Source organism: Schistocerca serialis, chromosome 1 (assembly GCF_023864345.2).
Source record: "Schistocerca serialis cubense isolate TAMUIC-IGC-003099 chromosome 1, iqSchSeri2.2, whole genome shotgun sequence".
NCBI lineage: Eukaryota > Metazoa > Arthropoda > Insecta > Orthoptera > Acrididae > Schistocerca > Schistocerca serialis.
The window spans coordinates 598219643-598233861 of record NC_064638.1 but is presented as its reverse complement, the minus strand read 5'-3'; positions in this window follow the sequence as shown (position 1 = coordinate 598233861).

Below are 14219 nucleotides of genomic sequence, written 5' to 3'. Positions count from 1 at the left end.
TCGTTATGAAGAAAGGGGCGAATATTTGCGATTGTTTCCAAAGAAGCGAGAGGATGTATAAATCATCTCTAAAATCTGGGAGTGAGAGGCAACCACCCAGAACGTACATATAGCCTACAGCCAACAGCTTCAATTTTTGAAGAAAACAACAGAAACACGTCCAACTGTCGACAGTTTCTCGCTGACTGAAAATGCGACCATGGAAAGACCAGTTAGTGATGACACTTTTTGCTTCACTGACGATACTCAGGATCCAGAAACTGATTGTAATGAGACATTCACAGAGGAAGTACGTAATTCTGACATACCGAAATCACGCAGTAACAAGAAGAGGGAGCTTGACCCTGTAGAGGTAAAGCTCATCAATGCACTGCACAGAAAATCCAATCGCCATGTGTCTTTTTTCAGCAGGATAGTTCCAACGCTGGAAACATTTGACGACGATGAGGTAGTAGAGTTTCAATTAAGAGTTATGCAGATTGTTTCTGAAATTTAACAGCGTAAAAAGTAGTGGGATAAAAATAATACTGCCGCTCATCCTAGTACATCACGTGAATACACATGTTTACCCCTTTATGAGGTACAACCAATTACAAATGCAGAAGTCAATAGACAACGACCCACAACCGACACACAGTGTTACCAACAAGCAGTGGAGCAATTTTCAGGGACATGTTCCAGATCCTGTACGCCATCACAAACCTCTGAAAATTCATGTACTGGGTCGTTCAATTTTTAAGCTATGTTTCAATTTTTTAATATGATCACAAAAATGTATATCCTTCAGAATAATAAACTTTTTAAAATTTTAACTATTGCTTATCCCACTAACCTGATTGTAATTGCCAACATTTGTTTAGGCTGAATACATTCTCGGAAGGACGTGTTGCGGCGCTGAATGGAACTCTTCATTCGATGATGTAGATCTCCAAAAGTTCGTAAACTCATCTGAAAATAATTTAAAAAACTTATCTTCATCTCCCCTTAATTCCTCAAAAAGAACAAAGAATGCACCCACTTCGTCTCCTCTCACATTGAGTGGATGAACCCCATGTAACCTTCTTCTTCTTTTTCTTCTTCTTCTCTTCAAACGTCTGTACAAGACAAGCCCCGCTAATAACTGGTCGGGCTCCGTTTGTCGTCTGAAAGCAACTGCTGGCGGAAGGACGGCGCGGCACGGCATGCCGTGCTGCTGTCGGGTGAGTGTGAACAGACGCGGCTCTTGTGTCGGCCCGGCAAGAATGCCGGCTTGTCGGCTGCCGGGTAGATGTGATTTAAGCCTTGCGACCGAACTTTCCGAGGGCGAGACCGCTGTCGCTGCGGCATGCCAGGCAGCCCTATGGCCAAACATGAATACTACTGAGAGCTTAATGTTACCTATCGACTCGTAGCAGGGCTCAGAAACCGACTTCGGGAAAGACCAGTTTAGGTTACGGAAAATGTAGGAACACACTTACCTTACGACCTACCTTAGAAAACGTGCTGAAGAAAGCCAAACTCGCATTTAAGCTACAGCATTAGTAGATTTGCATAAATTCAGGGAGCGAAAGATAATTTACACTCTGTACAGATATCAGTGGAAGGACATGAAAAGAAAGCAGTTGAGAGTGGAGTGTGGCAATGTTGTAGACTATCCTAGAAGTTATCCCATCTGTACACTGAGCAAGCAGTAAAGGAAACCAAGGAGAAATTTGGAAATGGAACTAATGCTCAGATAGAAGAAACAAAAATTTTGAATCATCATTTTTATCTGTTTTCCGTCTTTCCCTTAGTTGCTCTAATTTAGTGAAGGAATGTACCGTCTATTCAACTAAATGATGGCAGTGTGGTTATGCAAAACGCGTGTCGCTTCTTTTATTTGGGAAGCATCATCACTGGCCTGAAATACATGTTTCCTTTTATATATAAAATAAATGTATTATGTGGTAGATATAACATGCTGCTATATTACATTTTCTCGTGTTTTTCTCTTGCCTTTTAGGTTAGAAGCAACTTTTGTAGCACAACTTCCGTATTGTGTAACACCGAACGATGCATTCACAATACGGAACTTGTGCTACAGAAGTTGCTTCTAAGCTAAAAAGCAAGAGAAAACACAACAAAATGTAATATAGCAGCATATTATATCTACCGCACAATACGTTTATTGGATGTCTAAAAGGAAACGTATTTCAGGCCAGTGATCATGCTTCCCAAATAAAAGAAGCGAAACGCCTATGGCATAAACAAACTGCATTCTTTTAGTTGCATAGATCGTGCATTCCTCCACAAAAACTTTGAAGTTTTCCGATGACATTGTAATTCTAAATGTAAAATTACGACTGTCATTTATGCAGAAGACTCATTACCGATATCTTGACAGCACTATAAAATTTTTCACTATGCTATAAATCTTGAAGTACGCCGTATTTATAAAGCAGTAAAGCAACTGTTGCTTTATGTAATTATTTAATTACCAATATCGGCCAGACATACAGTATGTTCCAAGTGAATTTCTAGAGTGTGAGGATACAGAATGTGACTTAATTCGTGCTGGTATAACATCAGATAATTCGAATGTGGTGCTAATATAAAGGCCTGTCGCTGAAAAAATGTCGCTTATTATGATGACTACGGAAACTATTCGCGGTACACACAGTACGGAAACTGTCCCACACATGACTGCTATTTGCACAAGCCCCTTCCTATTCTTCGCACACACGCACGAGCATGCACACGATTGTACGCTTGTACAAGCTTGCATACCTGAAATCAGGTCAAGCATCAAGCGGCATGTACAGTCCTGATGCTTGCGCAGAATTATCCCACACACCCTCAACCACAGTTGCGCAAAACGCTTTTGCATGCGTGCTTATCAAACAATTACGTGTAAGGCAAACTTAAACAAATCGTGACGAGACGAAGTTCTCAACAATACAGGCGTCCCTGCAGCAGTCAATGTCGTTGCGCGGCAACAGCTTCAGTCTAGGCGATTGGTGAGCAACGTGAATGAGTTCGTCCCGTCAGCAGAACCTTACGAATACGGTGAAACACGATAAGAACACGGAGCAACCGTACCAGTCCGAAGGTAAGTCATCACCGAACATCTCGTGATTTCTGCCAGTCCGTGATACACAAAACACACGTGTCAAATCGATTGTACCTTTCTTCGGGTGCATAACAAATTCTCACAGACATACATGTATACCTTAATGAATGTAAAGATCTTTGCCACGGCATTTATATTCAGAGTAAGTAACTGGATTGCGGGAGAACCAGTCATCCAGTCTTTATTATACCTTTCTAAACAGTTTGAGTTGGAGAAAGCAAGACTTAAATGTTGTAAATACAGAAAAGTCTGGTTACTATAAATTATTCATTCTTATCCGAAGTTTCCGCAACCAAGAGCGCTTTTGCATTCGCTCGTGCAGACAATGTTAGATAAGTCGACTGTGTCACTTTCACCTTTGAATACACGTCTCCCATGAAAATATCGTAAGAAATATTTTCATAAGAACTTGCAGTACCTTACAGTCGAATTTGACGCATTAAGATTTCTTTATAAGGAAGCTTATTTGCCGTTTATATCATAGGATTCTTAAAAATTTTGAACACTAACAGAATGAAATACGATTTGATACTGTTCTTTATGCTTAAGTTTAATTAAATAAGGTCGATTACTTTTATCGTCTTGCCAATGCAGTTTGTATCCTTAGTGCCAGTATAGTGCTACTACATGTCCTTGGCTTCTCGTGTTCCTAGCACTCAATCAGTAGAGAATGTTGGATTTACTGCCATTAGTGGCACCTTGGAACTATTCACGGAACAAGTTTTTAAGTCCTACCATCTTAGCGTAGAGGGAGACTAAGGCAATACCTCAGTCAGAAACTTTAATTGGATGCAAATTTATACTACCATATATAAAAACAATCTCGAAATGTACTTGACCGTTTTACTTCAAATTTTTGTACGATACTCTCATCAGCATGTACAAGTTATTTGTTAAAATCGACTGCAAGAAAGGAAGTGCTGTGCTATGCTCTACTGTCATACTGTGCAGTTTCCTTTTCTATCTCGCAGTCAATTTTAACAACAATAGCATGATATTTAAACCGTTAAACAAAATTTTTCTCCCATGTGCTGTTTTGTTTTTTTCGTCACAGTCTGTTTTAACAGTAGGAAACGAAATTTGTATGTATTTTTATCGCCTTGTGATCAGAATACTACTACGGAAGCTGTATCGTGCGAAACTTTGTAATTCACCCATTTATTTTAAGCGTGTTCAAGTCCAATTCAAGCTTTCGTTGGCAATAACAATAAACAAGACTCACGGTCACGAAGGGACGGAAATAGTAGATGGACAGAGAGAGAGGATAGACAGAGAGAGAAAGTTAGTGAAACTTCTTATTACAAAACAGATTTTACAGCCGCAGAGCAACACGAAAATTAGTTACAGCGCGTATTCTGAAAACTTAGAAATCCATTCGAAGAAAGTATCACGAATTTTCTGCTGATGATAAGCAAATACTATTTGATACATTCTGGTAAACGTTAGCATAGGTTTTAAGTTGCTACTTTTGAGGGCAGTACTCCAACTGAAAATCTTGAAAATGCAGTAGCAAATCCAGGAGAAAAGGAACAGTGGTTTATTATCTGACGAACGACATACCAAAAGAAGTATTTATATAGACTTGTCAAAACTCTTGGCATCAAGGAATGGATTGTGCGATATTAGCTTGACAGTGCCATACATAAGATGAGCCCTAATTGACACACACTATACTTCTAACGACACAGACGAAGAAAAATTGTTAGAAGGTATTCGTGAAGGAATTCCTAGACACCTTTCCAAAAGCAATATCACAGTAGTAAAGGAAATTCTTCCCCAGAGTTGTGTTGGGTGGTTTCTCTAAGCATTTCCCGTTAAACCCTATTCGCAGAGCGAATGCCACAGTGTTGGTAGACAAGTTTTCTCCAGATTGGAAGATCTCAGCCGTTACTTTCACATAATGGTCCGCAGTTTGTAGGGAAGAAATTTGGGAAAACAGTAGAGAAAAGTACCATTTGGCGTACTAAGATTTCCCCTTTCGAGTATTTTCCACAAGGCAACCCGCCGAATGGATCACATCTTTCATCATTCTCTTTGGAATTCTATCCTCTACGATTATCTCCACGTGTCCTAGCCATCGCATTCACTGTGATTTTACAAATTTTACTCTAACTCCACCGTGTATTAACACTTGTAATTCGGCGTTGTAGTGTATTGTCCAGCCTCCTTCCTCCCTCATTGGACCATAGATTTTACGTAGCATTTTCCGCTCAAAGGTTCTCAGTGCATTTTTGTCATGTTCTGTCAATGTACATCCTCTGACCCATATGTCTTAACTGGGCGAAATAGGGTGTTCTATATTAACAGTTATGTTTTTCTTGTAACCAGATTATTCACGAAATTTGCATACTTAGGTGATTGCTAAAGGGGTGAGCTACACTAGGGGTTGGCTGCTGGAGGAGTTAGCTACCTGGGGGGGACAGCAACCGGAGGGTTGGGGACCTGAAAGTGTCGGCCACTGACAGGGGCCATCTCCTGAGGTGTCGACAACTAGTATGATCAAAATCCTGAAGGGTCAGACTCTGTGTGGTCAGCTGCCATTGTGGGTGCACTAACCGGGGGAATGTCACTGAGAGCAACAGCCCATAACTACAAACTTTGGTAAAGCTCCACGAAAGAAAGTTGATCACAAGAAGGATCGGCATCCAAACAGGTGGGCATAATACGGGTGACCATCAAAGATGTCAGCTAATGAAGCTGCAGCCAGTTCACTACCAGAGGGTATGTCACCAGCAGTAGGGGTCCACAACTACAAGGACTCGAAAAAGGGCAGCTGAAAGAGGCGTAGCTGAGCAGTGGAACAGTTAGCATCCAGAGTGGTGGGGACATTGTGGGTAGTGTTCAATGATGTCACGCAGAGAAACTATAGCTCATGAGGGGTCGGTAATTGCAAGGTGGTAAAACTGAGGGGTCTCATATCAACGCGATATGATTAAGAACTGTACCACAGTACAGCTAGGTCAGGGAGGAGTTGGCCACTTGAGATGACTCAGACCAATGTGGTGAGGAACCGTAAAGACTATCCATTAATGGAAAGTTTCACAGTCACTGTTAAAAAGCAGAAGGGTAAGGAAACTGAAGGGTTAATGAATGGTTAGTGAGCAACTACTAACTGAATGCCACTAGTGGGTGGGCACTGAGGTTAGGTGTTGCCAGCATAGACGCTTATTAATTAGAGTGCTTGGCGTATACAGTTGAAGACCACAGGGCCATTATTGTAAAGAGAGGTTGGCAATAATGGGTGATGGTGATGGTCACTGAAGGAGCAGCTACCAAAGGGATCAACCACAGAAAGGAACATAAACCAATGGGTCAGAAGCCAAAGAAGTTGACTACCAAAGGAGTAAGCAACATTAGGGTCGACTACTGGAGGAGGTAGCTACAAGATGGGATGGCAACTAGAGGGGTCGGCAACTAGAAGGGTTGGCAAGTGGGTGGGTATGTTACAAGCAAGGAGTCCACTTCTGGAAGGGACAGCAACCTGAACGAACAGCCTCTGGGTGGTCAGGTATGGTCACTTGCCAAACCTAGTTAACCTACAGGGGGGATGACACCAGTAGTGACGGACAACAATTACGTTCTTTGGTAATACGGGCACTGCAGGAATAGGTGATGATCACAGGAGTTGTCAGCAGCGATGTAAGTTGTCACAAGGATTAGTGGCCCTCGATAGAGTGAGCCACTGAAGCCAAAGACAATAAGGATTCGACCACTGCAAGGGAATTAAACTGAGGGTTATGGTACTGAGGATGTACGATACATGAGGCAGCCACACTACAGCTAAGCCACAGACGAGATGGCCACTTGATACGACTGCAACCTGAGGTGTGAGGAAATACAAGGGTCGGCGATTGACAGAAAGTATCACCATTATTCCAGAATGAGATTTTCACTCTGCAACGGAGTGTGCGCTGATATGAAACTTCCTGGCAGATTAAAACTGTGTGCCCGACCGAGACTCGAACTCGGGACCTTCGCCTTTCGCGGGCAAGTGCTCTACCAACTGAGCTACCGAAGCACGACTCACGCCCGGTACTCACAGCTTTACTTCTGCCAGTACCTCGTCTCCTACCTTCCAAACTTTACAGAAGCTCTCCTGCGAACCTTGCAGAACTAGCACTCCTGAAAGAAAGGATATTGCGGAGACATGGCTTAGCCACAGCCTGGGGCATGTTTCTAGAATGAGGTTTTCACTCTGCAGCGGAGTGTTCGCTGATATGAAACTTAGTGGCAGATTAAAACTGTGTGCCCGACCGAGACTCGAACTCGGGACCTTTACCTTTCGCGGGCAAGTGCTCTACCATCAAAGGTCCCGAGTTCGAGTCTCGGTCAGGACCACAGTGTTAATCTGCCAGGAAGTTTCATATCAGCGCACACTCCGCTGCAGAGTGAAAACCTCATTCTGGAAACATCCCCAAGGCTGTGGCTAAGCCATGTCTCCGCAATATCCTTTCTTTCAGGAATGCTAGTTCTGCAAGGTTCGCAGAAGAGCTTCTGTAAAGTTTGGAAGGTAGGAGACGAGGTACTGGCAGAAGTAAAGCTGTGAGTACCGGGCGTGAGTCGTGCTTCGATAGCTCAGATGGTAGAGCACTTGCCCGCGAAAGGCGAAGGTCCCGAGTTCGAGTCTCGGTCGGGCACACAGTTTTAATCTGCCACTAAGTTTCATATCAGCGCACACTCCGCTGCAGAGTGAAAATCTCATTCTGGAAACATCCCCAAGGCTGTGGCTAAGCCATGTCTCCGCAATATCCTTTCTTCCAGGAGTGCTAGTTCTGCAAGATTCGCAGGAGAGCTTCTGTAAAGTTTGGAAGGTAGGAGACGAGGAACTGGCAGAAGTAAAGCTGTGAGTACCGGGCGTGAGTCGTGCTTCGGTAGCTCAGATGGTAGAGCACTTGCCCGCGAAAGGCAAAGGTCCCGAGTTCGAGTCTCGATCGGGCACACAGTTTTCATCTGCCAGGAAGTTTCGTATCACCATTATTGTTGGCAGTCAGTATTGTCAGTGAACTGAAGTGACAGTGTTAAGTTCGTGAATTGCCACTAAGGGTCTATCACAAGAAGGAGGGCACTTAATGTTTCTGTTAGCCACTGTGTGGATGAGTAGTGAGGTTAGTTGAAAAATACAATAGTAACCCACTTGTTCCGTTAGTGACCAGGGAGGTTGGCCATGATGGGGAATGGCTTCTGAAGGTGTTGGCCACTGAAAGGGCTGCACCGAATGCATCGACTACAGAAAGGGATGGCAACTGAAGGGGTCAGTAACCAAATGGGTTGGCTACCAAAGGGGTTGGCCACGCTAGGGGTCGCCCACCGGAGGTGTTAACTACCTGAGGGGATGGCAACCGGAGGGGTCGGCAACTGGAAGGTTTGGCCACTGGAGAGGTTTGGTGCCCTAGAAGTGTCAACAACGGGAAGGGTCAGCACGCTGAAGGATCAGCCTCTGGGTGATCAGTTGTTTTCACATGCCATTCCAAGTACACTACCAGGAGGAAAGAACCTATAGTGAGGGTTAACAACTATGACAACTGGTAAGAAGTGCAGCTGCAAGAATATGTGAAGATTACAGGAGTTATTACCAGCGATTGTTCTTCAAACATTTGAGCAACTCAAGCTAAATGTAGTAAGGAGTTGTGGTAGCCAGGGGATCCAACATAACGGCTTGGTACCAGACTTGTGGACTATATGAGACATCACATTGTGGCTAGGCTGGAGACAACTCTGCCATTTGAGAGGAGGGGCGGGGAGGGTTGCAACGAGAGTTGTGAGTATCTGCAAGTGTCGAACATTCGCAGAATGTGTTACCGTTAGTGTTGTGAATCAATATGAACAACAAGCTATAGGGTCAGTGACCAGGATGTGAGTTGCAATTACGGTCTGCCAGTTGAGGGTAGCCACTGGTGTTGCTGTTGGCAGCTGGGTGGGTGTAAAATACAGGTGGTTGGCAAAGGCAGATGTAGGGCACTGGGGCGTCAGTGACCAGGGAGGCTGGCTATTTTCGGGAATGTCCTCTGAAAGTGTCGGTGTTTGACTACCCAAGCAATTGGGCAAACAAATGGTTGGTCAAGGGAGGAGTTAGCTACGTGTGGTGATGGCAACTACAGGAGTTGGTAACTACAAGAGTCAGCAACTGGAGGGGTGTGTTCCCTGTACGGGGACAACAACTGAAAGCCTCAGAAACCTAAAGAGCTGCCTCTGGGTAGTGACTTGTTTTCACTTGCCATTCCGATTTGACCAAGAGGGAGATGTCACCAGTAGTGAGGGTAAACATGTATGAGATTTGGTAATAAGGGCAACAACAAGAGGTGATGATCACAGGACTTGTCAGCAGCGATGTAAGTTGTCACAATATTAGGGGCCTTCTGAAGAGTGAGCCACTGAAGCCAAAGACAATAAGGATTCGACCACTGCAAGGGAATAAAACTGCTGGTTATGGTACCAAAGTGGTAGGATACATGAGGCAGCCATACAACAGCAAAGCCATAGAGATGATGGTCATTTGAGAGGACTGCAATCAGAAGTGTGAGAAAATACAAAGGTTGGCCATTAACAGAAAGTGCCACCGTTAGTGTTGGCAGTCAGTATTGTCAGTGAACTGAAGTGACAGTGATAAGGTCGTGAGTTGCCACTAAGCGTCTGTCACCAGAAGGACGGCACTTTATTTTTCTGTTTGCCACTGTGTGGGTGAGTAAAGAGGTTAGTTGGAAAATACAATTGTAACCCACTGGTTGCATTAGTGACCAGGGAGGTTGGCCATGATGGGGATTGGCTTCTTAAGGTGTTCGTCACTGAAAGGGCAGCCACCGAAGGGGTCGACTACAGAAAGGGACGGCAACCGAAGGGGTCAGTAACCGAAGGGGTTGGCTACCAAAGGGGTCGGACACACTAGGGGTCGGCCACCGGAGGAGTTAGCTACCTAAGGGGATGACAACCGGAGGGGTCGGCAACTGGATGGGTTGGCCACTGGAGGGGTTTGTTACCCTGGAAGTGTCAACAACTGGAGGGGTCAGCACCCTGAAGGGTCAGCCTCTGGGTGATCAGTTGTTTTCACATGCCATTCCAAATACACTACCAGGAGGAAAGAACCTATAGTGAGGGTTAACAACTATGACAACTGGTAAGAAGTGCAGCTGCAAGAATAATGTGATGATTACACGAGTTATTAGCAGCGATTGTTCTTCAAACATTTGAGCAACTCAAGCTAAATGTAGTAATGGGTTTGGGGCAGCCAGGGGATCCAACATAACGGTTTGGTACCAGACTTGTGGACTATATGAAACATCACATTGTGGCTAGGCTAGAGACGACTCTGCATTTTGTGGGGGGGGGGGGGGGGGGGGGTTGCAACGAGAGTTGTGAGTAACTGCAAGAGTCGAACATTAGCAGAATGTGTTACCGTTAGCGTTGTGAATCAATATGGACAGCAATCTGCAGGGTCAGTGACCAGGTTGTGAGTTGCATTTACCTTCTGCCTGTTGAGGGTAGCCACTCGTGTTGGTGTAGGCAGCTGGGTGGGTGTATAATACAGGTGGTTGGCAGAGGCAGGTGTAGGACACTGGGGCGTTAGTGACCAGGGGGTTGACTATTTTCGGGAATGTCATCTGAAAGTGTCGGCCCCTGAAAGAGCAGACATCACACAGAACGAACACAGAAACTGATGGCAACCAAATAGGTTAGTAAACAAAGTGTTTGACTACCCAAGCAGTTGGGCAAACAAGGGGTTGGTCAAGGGAGGAGTTAGCTACGTGTGGTGATGGCAACTACAGGAGTTGATAACTACAAGAGTCAGCAACTGGAGGGATGTGTTCCCTGCACGGGGACAACAACTGAAAGCCTCAGAAACCTAAAGAGCTGCCTCTGGGTAGTGACTTTTTTTCACTTGCCATTCCTATTTGACCAAGAGGGTGCTGTCACCAGTAGTGAGGGTAAAAACTACGAGATTTGGTAATAAGGGCAGCTGCAAGAAGAGGTGAAGACCACAGGACTTGTGAGCAGCGATGTAAGTTGTCACAATATTAGTGGCCTTCTGAAAAGTGAGCCAGTGAAGTCAAAGGCAATAAGGATTCGACCACTGCAAGGGGATAAAACTGCCGGTTATGGAACCAAATTGGTAGGTTACATGAGGCAGCCACACAACAGCAAAGCCATAGAGATGATGGCCATTTGAGAGGACTGCAATCAGAAGTGTGAGAAAATACAAGGGTTGGCCATTAACAGAAAGTGCTACCGTTAGTGTTGGCAGTCAGTATTGTCAGTGAACTGAAGTGACAGTGATAAGGTCGCGGGTTGCCACTAAGAGTTTGTCACCAGAAGGACGACACTTAATTTTTCTGTTTGCCACTGTGTGGGTGAGTAATGAGGTTAGTTGGAAAATACAATTGTAACCCACTGGTTGCGTTAGTGACCATGGAGGTTGGCCTTGATGGGGAAGGGCTTCTGAAGGTGTTGGCCACTGAAAGGGCAGCCACTGAAGGGGTCTACTACAGAAAGGGACGGCAACCGAAGGGGTCAGTAACCAAAGGGGTTGGCTACCAAAGGGGTCGGCCACACTAGGGGTCGGCCACCGGAGGAGTTAGCTACCTGAGGGGATGGCAACCGGAGGGGTCGGTAACTGGAAGGGATGGCCACTGGAGGGGTTTGTTACCCTGGAAGTGTCAACAACTGGAAGGGTCAGCACCCTAAAGGGTCAGCCTCTGGGTGATCAGTTGATTTCACATGCCATTCCAAGTACACTACCAGGAGAAAAGAACCTATAGTGAGGGTTAACAACTATGACAACTGGTAAGAAGTGCAGCTGCAAGAATATGTGATGATTACAGGATTTATTAGCAGTGATTGTTCTTCAATCATTTGAGCCACTCAAGGTAAATGTAGTAAGGAGTTTGGGGCAGCCAGGGGATCCAACATAACGGTTTGGTACCAGACTTGTGGACTATATGAGACATCACATTGTGGCTAGGCTGGAGACGCCTCTGCCATTTGAGAGGAGGGGCGGTGAGGGTTGCAACGAGAGTTGTGAGTATCTGCAAGTGTCGATCATTCGCAGAATGTGTTACCGTTAGTGTTGTGAAGCAATATGGACAACAAACTATAGGGTCAGTGACCAGGATGTGAGTTGCAATTACGGTCTGCCAGTTGAGGGTAGCCACTGGTGTTGCTGTTGGCAGCTGGGTGGGTGTAAAATACAGGTGGTTGGTAAAGGCAGATGTAGGGCACTGGGGCGTTAGTGACCAGGGAGGTTGGCTATTTTCGGGAATGTCCTCTGAAAGTGTCGGCCCCTGAAAGAGCGGACATCACAGGGAACGAACACAGAAACTGATGACAACCAAATGGGTCAGTAAACAAAGTGTTTGACTACCCAAGCAGTTGGCCAAACTAGGGGTTGGTCGTGGGAGGAGTTAGCTACGTGTGGTGATGGCAACTACAGGAGTTGGTAACTACAAGAGTCGACAACTGGAGCGGTGTGTTCCCTGCACGGGGATAACAACTGAAAGCCTCAGAAACCTAAAGAGCTGCCTCTGGATAGTGACTTGTTTTCACTTGCCATTCCGATTTGACTAACACGGGAATGTCACCAGTAGTGAGGGTAAACAACTATGAGATTTGGTAATAAGGGCAACAACAAGTGGTGATGATCACAGGACTTGTCAGCAGCGATGTAAGTTGTCACAATATTAGTGGCCTTCTGAAGAGTGAGCCACTGAAGCCAAAGGCAATAAGGATTCGACCACTGCAAGGGGATAAAACTGCCGGTTATGGTACCAAAGTGGTAGGATACATGAGGCAGCCATACAACAGCAAAGCCATAGAGATGATGGCCATTTGAGAGGACTGCAATCAGAAGTGTGAGAAAATACAAAGGTTGGCCATTAACAGAAAGTGCCACCGTTAGTGTTGGCAGTCAGTATTGTCAGTGAACTGAAGTGACAGTGATAAGGTCGTGAGTTGCCACTAAGCGTCTGTCACCAGAAGGACGGCACTTAATTTTTCTGTTTGCCACTGTGTGGGTGAGTAAAGAGGTTAGTTGGAAAATACAATTGTAACCCACTGGTTGCATTAGTGACCAGGGAGGTTGGCCATGTTGGGGATTGGCTTCTTAAGGTGTTCGTCACTGAAAGGGCAGCCACCGAAGGGGTCGACTACAGAAAGGGACGGCAACCGAAGGGGTCAGTAACCAAAGGGGTTGGCTACCAAAGGGGTCGGCCACACTAGGGGTCGGCCACCGGAGGAGTTAGCTACCTGAGGGGATGGCAACCGGAGGGGTCGGCAACTGGAAGGGATGGCCACTGGAGGGGTTTGTTACCCTGGAAGTGTCAACAACTGGAAGGGTCAGCACCCTGAAGGGTCAGCCTCTGGGTGATCAGTTGTTTTCACATGCCATTCCAAGTACACTACCAGGAGGAAAGAACCTATAGTGAGGGTTAACAACTATGACAACTGGTAAGAAGTGCAGCTGCAAGAATATGTGATGATTACAGGAGTTATTTGCAGTGATTGTTCTTCAAACATTTGAGCAACTCAAGCTAAATGTAGTAAGGAGTTTGGGGCAGCCAGGGGATCCAACATAACGGTTTGGTACCAGACTTGTGGACTATATGAGACATCACATTGTGGCTAGGCTGCAGACGACTCTGCCATTTGAGAGGAGGGGCGGAGAGGGTTGCAACGAGAGTTGTGAGAATCTGCAAGTGTCGAACATTCGCAGAATGTGTTACCGTTAGTGTTGTGAATCAATATGGACAACAAACTATAGGGTCAGTGACCAGGATGTGAGTTGCAATTACAGTCTGCCAGATGAAGGTAGCCACTGGTGTTGCTGTTGGCAGCTGGGTGGGTGTAAAATACAGGTGGTTGGCAAAGGCAGATGTAGGGCACTGGGGCGTTAGTGACCAGGGAGGTTGGCTATTTTCGGGAATGTCATCTGAAAGTGTCGGCCCCTGAAAGAGCAGACATCACACAGAACGAACACAGAAACTGATGGCAACCAAATAGGTTAGTAAACAAAGTGTTTGACTACCCAAGCAGTTGGGCAAACAAGGGGTTGGTCAAGGGAGGAGTTAGCTACGTGTGGTGATGGCAACTACAGGAGTTGATAACTACAAGAGTCAGCAACTGGAGGGATGTGTTCCCTGCACGG